The sequence below is a fragment of the Gavialis gangeticus genome, unplaced genomic scaffold (assembly GCF_001723915.1).
Source record: "Gavialis gangeticus isolate Ggan-Ray unplaced genomic scaffold, GavGan_comp1, whole genome shotgun sequence".
NCBI lineage: Eukaryota > Metazoa > Chordata > Crocodylia > Gavialidae > Gavialis > Gavialis gangeticus.
This window is the reverse complement of record NW_017729034.1, coordinates 80,969,911-80,982,207: the sequence shown is the minus strand read 5'-3', so window position 1 is coordinate 80,982,207 and position 12,297 is coordinate 80,969,911.

Below are 12,297 nucleotides of genomic sequence, written 5' to 3'. Positions count from 1 at the left end.
CCAGCCCAAATGTCTATGAAATCTATGAAATCTATGAAATCGGGAGACCAATTAAATGATCTGAACTGATTTGGAAAAAGATTCAGAAAAGATTTGGAAATTCTGCCATAGACTAAACAAGCAGCTGACATAGCTGCCTCCAGCTTGTAAGTCTGTTGGGGCTGGGGGAGGGGGAAGGGAAAGGGCATGGAGGAGGGAGGGGTTGAGGCTGGGACAAGCTGCCCAACCAGGGCGGGGGCACAAGACTCAGGGAGGGGAGCGGGGGGGGCAGGTTGTGGGCATGAGTTGTAGGTGCGTCAGTGCTTGAAGTGGGGGCTCTGTCCTGCTGCCATTTGCCCAGCTGGGGGGGTGGGATGTGGGCACGGCTTGCTCTGGGCAGAAGGTGGCAAGTGGGAGCAAGACATAGCCGTGCTCCCAGTGCTGCCACACCCACATCCCACACTCGCTCCATGCTGGCTGACAAGCGATGCCAGTGCTGGTCCCCTGTGCCCTCCCACGGTGGCTGGCATGTGGCAGTAGTACTGAGTCCCCCGCTCTCAGCACTGATGCAGGCACTGCAGCACTGGGAGTGGGGGCTCTGCCCAGCTGCCACTTGCCCAGCCAACGCAGGGGGTAGGGCATGATATTGACACAGCTCGCTCCAGGCAAAAGAGAACAAGCAGCAGCAGGGTATAGGCCCTGCTTCCAGTGCTGCCGTGCCTGTATTCTGAAGGCCCCGCCCTGGCTGGCAAGTGGCATTAGTGCCGGCCTTCCCTGCAGGGCAGAGTCCCCGCTCCCAGCACTGATGCAGGTGCACTGATGCAGCCTATGGCATCTGCATCACGCCCCCCTTCCCACCAGCTGGGTAAGCGGCAGCAGGGCAGAGCCCCCACTCCCAGTGCTGCTGCATACTGTAATCCCCCTGTCTCCCTGAGTAACACGCCCCCTGCCCAGTCTGGGCAGCTTGACCCAGCCCCAATCCCTTCCTCCCCCATGCCCTTCCCTCCTACCTCCCCCAACCCCAACAGACTTACCAGCTGGAGGCTGTAGTATCAGCTACTTGTTTAGTCTATGGCAGAATCTCCAAAGCAGTGCCAAATCTTTCAGATCTGATTTGGCCACATCAAATCAGGACAGTGATTTGAATCTCCAAACTGAATCTCTGAATTGGCCAAATTGGAATCCAAAATTAATACTTGCCACTTTGCACAGGCCTTGTATCCACCCATAATTCTTTACTGTATCACCTTCTATGTACCATGTATTAGCTATACAAAAAGATCAAGCAACATTAAAATCGACTAAGGCAGCATGTTATGAGCCCAGGATGAGCAGACCAGCATCATGAAGGCAGGTGAATATAGCAGTCCACATTTATGGACACTTTAAAATTCTTAGGGCTTGTCTACACAGAGTTATTCCATACTGACTTAGGTTGTGGATAAATATTAATTTATTAATCTCATATATGGATGGTTTTATTCTGGAATAAAAGTGCCTTTTTGACATAGCTTAACCCATTTTGGAAGTAAAAAAAACAAGGTCAGACATTTTCCTGGTTTCTAGCATGTTAGTTTCTATAGTCAACTATGCACAAGCTGTGATGTGACTAGTAGTATCACATCCAGCCTCCTCAAGGCAAATGGCCACGCACCCTTTTAAGACTGGAATAAGAGAACTGCCTCTAACGTGAGTCCAGAATAGGGCTTACACTTACCTCTAGAGCTGTGGCAAGCCATTTGAACTTAGTATTGCACCTCACTCTGTAAGTGAATTATCTAAGTCAGAAAAAGAGGGTATTATTCTAAACTAAATATTCCATTTTATATCTGCACCCTACTTTGTGCAATAGGTTTCATGTCTAGGGAAACATTCAGCTTCCCTGCATCAATTTCCAACTCTTTTTGAAAGGGAATTATGTGAATTAATTAGTATGTATATGTATAGTGGTTTGAAAATCAGCAGTACTAAGTTCTAATTACTATCAACACTGGCTGCTCCTTACAACGTATTTTATATACTGTCATTTTCCATTTCTCTGGGACGCTCATATGGACTGCAGATGCTCCATACATTAGAATGTACAGGAAGTGCTCTGAATTCTGGGCAATTTGTGTGGTCTTCAAACCAGCCAGCCACAAAAACAGGAGTTCCTGCAGTCTCCTCCATACAATGCACTCTGCTTGTATAGTTTTAATTCAGAAATGCATGCTGCTAATTGATACTTATTATCTGTGCACTGCATTCTGTAAAAAAAAAAAAGTTACAAATTTCCATAAAAATGTAATGGCTCTATCATTGTTGGAATATAATAGAATATATTTTGGGAAAAGTTGTTAATTGAAATCTCTGCCCTAAATTCAGAATTAATCTTTAGGATATGAAAGAATCTAGCATTTATTAATCTTCCATGTTACAGGGGTGTAGGTTGTAGTCGTGTTGGTCTAAGGACATAGGCAGACAAGTTTCTTTGGGTGAATCTGATATCTTTTATTAGACCAACTTAAATAGTTGGAGAACAATTTTTAAGCAAACTTTCAGTTTCAAAAACCCTTCATCAGGCTAAGGAAGTTTCAGCAGTTGGTGTATGCTGGGGTCTATAAAAGGTCAAAAGTTTTAAATTAAAAATCTTGAAATGTTGTTCTTGTATTACTTGTAGTTTGAGCAATGCCCAGAATTTAGTTGTGAGGACACTATGGAGGGAGTTTTGTATGCAAGCATTTGTTGTTATTCCATAAATAGATACATCACTTGTAGCCTATTTTAGAAATTCTTTGATAAACTCAGTGTGTCCCTTGCCCTCACTGTCAAGTGGTCTTTGACATGGGCACATCCAGTATTTTGTAAAGGTGAGCATGGGAGCAGCAACTGAAGCTGCAGGAGTGCTTCACACCTTGCCTCTAGCTCCCCTACTCACCCTTGCTGCTATCTCCAGCTGCTCCAGGGGGGTGGGTGCTCCAGAGCTGCTCCTGCCCCTGGGCTACACAAAGAGCTGGGGTCAGCCAGGAAAAGAGGCAGTGATGGTGGGTGGGTTGCCCCTGAGCCTGCTCCTGGCATGGCAGGGAACACCCAAGGGGATCAGACAGGGAGGAGGAACCTATCTGCCACCACCCATTCTACTGTCACTGGCTGAGCCCAGCTCCCCATGCAGACCAACTGGAGTGGGGAAGAAGCAGCTCTGGAGCTCCTTCACCCCAGGGGCAGCAGGGATAGTGGCAGCAGTGGGTGGGAGAGGGGAGCTGCTGCTGAACATGGTGGGGAAGGGAGGGAGGGAATTCTCACCTGATTCTGATTTGGGGACTTAAAGTTTAAGTCCCTGGCTACTCCTCCCTTGGCATGGTCTGGATGGAGGGTCTCCTTCTGGATCTGCCCCTTGTTTCTAAAGAAAGAAACCATCATTCAGAAGCTCCACAGTTCTGGTGAAATTCTGAGTAGTGTTCAGTAGCTTCTGGGAGGGTCAGCGCTAGTCTTATGTAATTGGAGTTGGGAGACCCTCATCCCAGAAAAGGGTGTTAAGTAGAGGATTTGCACCCACTACATGCCCAGGAATCAAAACAGTGACTAGACTCTCTCCAGACCCAACCAGCTTATGAATATATGAGCTCCAGAGTTATTGGTACTGCTGGAAATGGTAAATGTTATTGTTTTTGCAGGTCTACTGCTTCCCATGGGTGACTGTCTACAAGGTGTATCCAGGACTGTAACAAATATAAAAAGAAATAATGACAAACCAAAGGATGGAAGGAGGAGGAAAAGGAAGGAAGGAAGGAGTTTATCAGAGAAAAATGAGGCAACAGAAAAACATTCTTAGGCCAACATTACTAAAAAAAGATCAGGTTGCATTGTAAGGCATAACCACATGTAAGGAGTAATATGCTGCACAGGGGAAAGCAAACATCCAAGGAATGCCTAAAATTAAACTTTCTTAGTGCCAGACCAAAAAAAAAAAAGATTAATGGAGCCTGGAAGGAGTAGAATAGAAAGCACCTGTTCCCTTTCTACTTCCTTGTAGAACTGCCATGCTCTATCCCCTACACGTAAGGCACAGTTAATCTTCTTTTCTCTGTGGCTCTGGGAAGGAACGATGGAGTAATAATCTGGAATGCAGTACAGCATGGTAAGCAAGCGAACCATTGCCTCCCACCCTCAGGTAGCTCCAGCCCTGGAAGACACTGAACTTCTGTTTTGGGAATGCAGATATTTCTGGGTGGGTTATGAAAAGAGTGAGTGAACCTTATCAGTAGACTTCTGGCTGTTTATAGTTCCTGCCATCCTTAATGTGATTTATATACCTTTATATCTAGTGCACAGTCAATCTGATTGAACATGTTCTTCAACAGGTCTGATCTGGTATTTGTGTTACTTGTTATTTCAGCAAAACATTCCATGACCCTTCCTGCAAACCTTATGGGGAGGTAGCTTTCTGTCCAGAAGAGAGGTTACGTACACTAGATATAGTCTAAGAGCTGCAGGAAAATAACATCTGGTCTTGGATATAGACTGTTGAACTGAGACCTGAGTTCAATTCCTGGCTTTGCCACTCTATCTCCAACATGTTGAATCACTTTTCTGTGCCTTTTGTCTTGTCCATGTCAGCTATGAGGGGAAGGAGCTGTTTCTCATGTATGTGTGCAGCCTCTAACACAACAAGATGCCCATCTTGCCTGGAACTTCCAGATATCTGCTGTAATGCAAATAAATTATTCATCCCTTTACTGGGGTCTGCCTTGGTTAACTTAAGTACAAATAACCTGCCTAAGTGCAGCTGCAGGAATTCCTCTGCCTACACTCTTGCTTACTCTGTTTTTCAGAAATACTTCAAATTTCTCTGCAGTCTAGCTGGAACTAGGTCTAATTGTCAGCCTGAGTCTGCACTAATTACTCTGCATCACTTTTCAGAGATCTTGTACTTGACATTACAGTGACTCAGAGAAACTCTGATCATAAGATTACAGGAAAGTAGAGCTGGGACCTGAAAGGGACCTGATCAGATCATCTAGTCTAGCCCTCTACTCAAGGCAGGATTGTCCCAAACTAAACCCTCCCAGCCAAGCGTGTCTTTAACTTGTTTTTGAAAACTTCCAAAAATGGAGATTCCACATCTTCTCTAGGTAACCTGTTCCAATGCCTGACCACCCACATAGTCAGAAAGCTCCTCCTAATCTCTTGCCTAAATTTTCCCTGCTGCAGCTTGAGTCTTTTGCTCCTAGTCCTGTCCCTTATGGCCACAGAGAAAAAAACAATCTGCATCCTCTCTATAATTGCCCTTCAGTTATTTGAAGACAGTTATCAAATTTCCCCTCACTTTTCTTTTTTCTAGGCTAAATAACTCTAGTTCTTCCAACCTTTCCTCATAAGTCTTGTCTCCCTGGTCCCTGATTGTTTTCATTGCTCTATGCTGGTCTCTTTCCAAGCTACCTACATCCTTCTTGAAGCATGGGGCCCAAAACTGGACACAGTACTCCCTTGAATCTAGGGACTCCATAGGATCATAGGAATTAGGGATGGAAGGAGCTTCATGTCATCATTTAGTTTAGCCTCATGCCTAAGGCAGGATCATCCCTGATTAAACCAGACTAAATCATCTGTCTAATGTTGCTCAGAGGTGTTCTAAAATGCCAGTATTTTGAATATTGGGATTTTATCTGTTCATGCTCTGCTTCCCTAAAGTTTAGGTGTGGAAAATTATTCTTCATGATGCCTCTTCCCTTCCACTCTCAAATGCATGGAGTTACACAGCTGCAGATGTGTTTCAAGGGAGATGCATTTCAGTAGAGAATGAGTAATTACCACAGGCTTAATTGTGGCTTTGCCACAAACCCAGAATAAAGAGTAGAGCACAAGGAAGATTATCCATTTCTAAGTCTAACTGGGGATCTATCTATCCCCTAATGCAGCATATGTTTCATGGTACATTACTAGCACATTAGAGGCAGAGCCAAGGCCCACCCTGATCCAACCTTCTACCAGATGGTGTGAGGCAAGATAGTGGCTCTGTACATAGTGTGGGTAGTCAGTGCAGGAGTTTGCAGGGACTTGTGCTACCTGGGTCACCATTTAGATAGCTCATATGCAGGACCCAAGTCTGAAGACCTCAGATAGGGAGAACTTGCATTGCTTATGAGTAAAACCTGCATTATTGTGCTATTGAGCTCAGGTCTTCACCACAGCCTATTACATCAGGATGAGACTAACTAAAAATGTAAATTTTTGTAAGACACTAACTTACACTGAAGACATACAAAAAACTAGAACTCTTGGTTCCAGAATGATACCTTGTATTAGACCAACTGGGAAATCACAAGAAAACTCCTTTTCTGCAAGCTTTTGGGATCAAAGTCCCTTTGTCAGCCTCTGGGGAAAGTGTAGATGGTACAAGATAGTAAAAAGTCCCCATAGGTAGGAAATAAACTTCATTTTTGCACAGAGGGAGCTGAAGATGGAAGGCTGGCCCTCTGGGGCCATAAGAGTGTCTTTGTGAGCTGTGCTGAGTAGCTCTTTGATGTGTTGATCAGGTAGAATTCCTTCCCTGGAGGAGTCAGATGGCAGGCAGGGAGGTAAAAGTCTTAAACCGATGAAGTATCAATCTGTTCCTTCCTTAGACTTGCATTAATGGCTTACATAGAAAGGAATCCCACTATGGGATATAATTTTAACTTTGTCAAGCCAAATATGTCTTTAGCAGCTGTCATAGCAGCTACAAGTGTTTTAAGTATGATAAAAGTTTAATTAATAGTAGTTTAACTTCGTTATTGAGGATTTCAACCCTGGAGTGAAGATATAAGTGTCAAGTTATTGTATCACACCCCATCCCCTGAAATTGTGTAGGTTTTCACAAGCTGCCTGTAAGTGCAGTTATTGTTCAATAGCTTAATAAAGGCTTTCAGATAACACAGGCTCCAACATTTGCAAGAAGCATTGACACCATGTGGATCCGGTATTTTTTTCCTGAAAGATTAAGAGCCTTGTCAGAAAGGGATGCACATTTTGGCTTATGAAATGCGGACTATAGTGTTGGAAACCATGAATGCTGGGAACTGAATAACAAGATTTGTTAGGAGGAAACCATTTCAGGGTCTCCTTCAGGAAAACTCCACCCAAGTCTTTGATATACTGCAGTGCTCATAAGCCTATTTAGTAAAAATTAAGTGTAATATTATAAAGGATGTGCAAGTTTTTAAAATGAACCAGCATTTCTCATTGACAGCTCTTCACAAAGGCTTTGTCTACACGCAAACTTGCACCAGTTTAATGGTACCACATCTAGCTCTTCATGAATGGTTATTAGTATAAATCAAAATTTGAATAGTTTATTTCAATTTATTTTAAACCTGATCCTAAATTTATTTGAACTAAGCACCTCAGACAGTACATGCCAGAGTTTGCAATGCTTTAATGAAATCAGTTGACATTTGTAATTTCAACCACTATTTTTCCCTATGTTTTCATAAGAGAATAATTCCCTTCAACCATGTAGTAGAGAGACTGTTCTTGTGGTGTTAATATCCTTACAGAGCTCTAGGGGAATAATTGTGCCTTCCATTGTACAGAACAAGGCACTCTCCCAGGTATGCCTTCTGGTAGGGGGAGGGCAGGAATAGGAAAAGTTTAAGCATATGTTTCTAACTAATCTTTGTTGGGCTTGTAGCTGAAATCAGGTTTAAAGATGAGGGAAGGGTTATGACTGAGCTCTATGGAGCAGGAGACATGCTGACCATTTGGGGGAGGCAGTGAAGAGTATTGCCTTGAGACCAGGATTTCCCATCTATTCCAAGGCAATTTGGCAGGACCACTTACCACTGTTTCAGATCATCTGCAGTTTGGCTCTTGTGCAGTCATTTTTCTGAATCTCATTTACAGTACAAGCTCTTTTTGGAATCTGTATTACATCATGTATTACAGCTTCCTCAGGGTTCAGGGAAAATTCCTAGGAGGCCACTGGAATGTGGCCTTCTAAGGCTTCTCAATAGTCAAAAGTAGGGGCAGAGCCAATCCCAATGCCAAGTGAACCAGGCCTCTGAAAGTCAAACCTGCCCTCTGCAATGCCTCCTGCAGCTGCCATCACAACAGCCACAATGGACACATCTACACATGCATTTACACCGGCCTAGATTTACTCTGGTGTAAACTAAGCTAAAGTAAGTGTTTTCAGACTGGCATCTATACATGTGAGGATTAGGGAGAAGATATGCACCCAGTTTCCTGCAGCCATGCAATGAGTCCCTGCAGTCACCAGGGGAGCTATAAGCTCTGGATGCAGCTGCCAGTACCTAACAGCCCTCTTTAAAAGCCAGCTTCACTCTCTGGCCATGCTCTTCCTTGCCCAGGAGCAGCATGCCAAGCACAGGGATAGCATATGGCAGCTTTCTCCTTGGCCACTCTGCCTTCCTGCACTATGGCTGCTCCAGGCCCTGCCCCTGGCAGTGATGACCAGTGCTCTAGGCTCCTGCTGGCTGTTGTGATTACCCTGCTGGCTCACCAAACCAACTGTCACCTAGCCCAAAACCGTCTCACCCCTCCCAGCTCCCCCATGACCAGCAACCGACCACCTGCCTGGCTACAGAACACTGTCCCAGGGAAGGCCAGCCTGGAGGTATGTAAGGCCCTACAGGATGGGCTGGGGCACACAGTGCTCTGTGTCCATGACTCCGTGGCAGTGGTGGTGGAGTTCTGTACGCTGGGATTCCCCCAGAGCACAGGGTCCCACAGGGGCCCTCTATGGGACCCACGTCCCTGTCACCTGGCCACCCTACAGAGACCCTATTAGAGCCACAGGGGATTACACTTCATGGTCTTGCAGGCCATTGTGGACCACCATCGGGCTTTTACCCATGTGAGTGCCAGCTGGGCAGGCATCCACAACGCCCACGTTTCACAAGTCCAGCCTGGCAGGACTCATAGGGCAAGCTTTTTGAGAAAATTATTCTGGCGCAGATCCACGAGGGGCCAGCAGGGGAGATTATGTTTAGGGGCAACCAAAACGAGTTCATTAGCAGCAGGTCCTGTCAGACCAACCTGGTGGCCTTCTATGACCAGATCACCAAATCCTTACATGCAGGGGTAGCAGTGGACATAGTCTTCCTGGACTTTCGGAAGGCCTTCGACACTGTCTCTCACCCCGTTCTCATTAAGAAACTGGGGGGCTGTGGTGTCGATACCCACACAGTCAATTGGGTCACCAACTGGCTGGAGGGCTGTACCCAGAAAGTGGTGGTGGACGGGTCATTTTTGACCTGGAGGGATGTGGGCAGTGGGGTTCCACAGGGCTCGATCCTCGGGCCCGCACTGTTCAATGTCTTCATCAGTGACTTGGACGAGGGGGTAAAAAGCACCCTGTTCAAATTTGCTGATGACTCTAAGATGTGGGGGGATGTGGGCATGCTAGAAGGGAGGAATAGGCTGCAGTTGGACCTAGACAGGTTACAAGGGTGGGCGGATGAGAATAGGATGGGATTCAACACCAACAAGTGCAAAGTGATGCACCTGGGGAAGAACAACCGGCACCATACCTACAGGTTGGGGAACTCCCTTCTTGTCAGTACAGAGGCAGACAAGGATCTTGGAGTCATCACTGACTCCAAGATGAACATGGGTCGGCAGTGTGGGGATGCAGTCAGGAAGGCCAACCGTACCTTGTCATGCATCCACAGATGCATCTCAAGTAGGTCCAAGGAGGTGATACACCCCCTCTATGTGGCACTGGTCAGGCCACACCTGGAGTACTGCATCCAGTTCTGGGCGCCGCACTTCAAGAGGGATGTGGACAACATGGAGAGGGTCCAGAGGAGGGCCACTCGCATGATTAGGGGGCAGCAGGGCAGGCCTTATGAGGAGAGGCTATGGGACCTGAACCTGTTCAGCCTCCACAAGAGAGGCCTGAGGGGGAATCTAGTGGCCTGTTACAAACTAGTCAGAGGGGACCAGCAGGCACTGGGGAAGTCCCTGTTCCCCCGTGCACTGCCAGGAGTGACCAGGAATAACGGTCACAAGCTGGCAGAGGGTAGATTTAGGCTAGATATCAGGAGGCGCTACTTCAGTGTCAGGGTGGCTAGGATCTAGAACCAACTTCCAAGAGAAGTGGTGCTGGCTCCTACCCTGGGGTTCTTTAAGAGGAGGTTAGATGTACACCTTGCTGGGGTTGTTTGACCCCAGTACTCTTTCCTGCCATGGCAGGGGGTCGGACTGGATGACCTACTCAGGTCCCTTCGGACCCTAGAAACTATGAAGAGTAGGCACTTTGTGCCCAGGGTTCTGGACTTGCAGCTGGGCACCTCTGTGGACCTGCAGTTGGGCACCATTGGGGGTCCCAATCCTGCCCTGGCTGATCTGACCCTACACCATCCACCTGGACCTGGTCCAGGCCCACTTTAACTGGTGTCTGGGTGAGACCCACACCCTAGTAGAGTGTGCTTTCAGATGCCTCAAGGGCTGCTGGCATGCCCTCATCACCCACCTCAAGATCACCGAGGACAAACTCCCCCAGTCATTGTTGCCGCCTGAGTGCTGCATAAGAACTGTGAGGCTCAGGGAGAGCTGTTCCATGAGGCCCAGGTGGAGCAGGTATGGCGTGCAAAGGATCCCTGGTGGTGGGAGCACCACCTGGGGTGGCAGTGGCAGTAGTGCCCCCCCCAGGAAAGCCCCAAGAAAGCCATGCACCCACCAGCAGGGGCCACCCACCACCTTCTCTACCCTGCCTGTCCCGCCACCCATGGACCCCTCAGCCCCACTGCCCACCACCAGCACTACACTCACTCCACACATGTCAGAAGAATAGTCTTTATTCCCCTCACATCACACAGACCTCTCTCCCCACTCCCTTCCCAATATACCGAGCCCCCTCCCCCTCCCTCTCCAACACACAGTGCCCCTCCCCTCCCTCTCCGACACCTGGTGGCTGGAGCTGGTGGAGGATCTCCTCCCAGGCCCAGGTGGGGGCTTGTTGTGGGGTGGCAGGCAGCTGCCAGGGGGCAAGCAGGGGTAGGGACAGGGCCCAGGCAGGGATGGGCATGGATGAGACCACCAGGTCTAGAATGGTGTTCAACACACAGCAGTCATCATGTGTGGCCCATATTGCCCAGCCCAGGATGACATTTTGCTCCTGCAGCACCTGGAGCCACTCACACTCCAGAGTCAGGAGCTTGGCCCAGAACTCTTGGCTATCCCAGTCCCACATCTCCTTGTGGGCAACATCCTCTGTCTGCCCCCTGCCCTGGTGGACCATGTAACCTGCCCACCCAGCCCATGTGTTCTTCCACTCCTCTGCAGCCGCCACCAGCTGCTGGAGGAGGAGGATGCCATCCATAGTGTCCCTCTGGTGGAGCCAGTGCATCTACAGGGCCTGGCGGTTGGCAGCAGTGACCCTGAGCCGGCACCCCCCCTGCCAACTGTGGCCTCTGCCCCGCATCCAGCTGCAGGACCTGCAGAGCCATGAGACAGAAGCTTTTTGTGAGAGTTTACAACATTTCTCATATAAGTTGCTCTGTACTAGGGGCCATGCACTGCCCAGCCTCAGTTTGGGAGTTGGGCATGGATGGGTGCCCAGGGACCATGGCAAGTCGGCTGGGCAAGCCAAGGCCCAGGTAGCCACCTGCCAAGACCCCATCACTATGCTCTCCCTTGGGGCTGGCGAGCCTCTGAATGCTGGCCGCAGGCAGCCTGCCTCCCCTAGCCCATTCCCAGGGCAGGATAGGCCAGGCTCCTGGCAGCACCTGCTGCTATGGCTTGAGACCCTGCTACCCACCCTCTCCTCTTGCAGGCCACCACTCTGTTGCACTGCCACCCAGCCCATGCCACCTATGCTTGAGAGGCATGGGGTTCCCAGACAACTGGGACAAGGAGCTGCCCACACCCCAACCCTCCCTGCAGGGTGCCTCTCCAGGGAGGTGCCCCAGGACCAGACCCCTGCTGTGCCACTGCTGAACCTTGTGTGTGCCCCTGCTACATGTGCCTCAGGTGGTTCATGAAGTTCTGCTTGCATGAATTGAGGGGTGCCTGATCCACTATCCCCTGTTGCTGATGATCCTCATGGTGCCCTGGGTGCACCTGCACTCCTGGTATGGGACCCTGAGCTACGATGGCATGGGGGGCAGGCTAGGGTGCCCCAAAACCTCTGCCACCACCTGGAGCGCTACCTGTGGCTGTGCTATACATCCTTGCTGCCCACTGCTGAGGAGGATATCATCACCAGCATCAACACATTCCTCGACATGTGAGAAGCCAATGCCTATTTAGCTGTGGGGACATGGGTTGTTCAATAAAGTTTTGCACTGTCTCCCACCACCCAGGAACAGGGGAGCTCAGGCAGACCAGGTGGGGAAG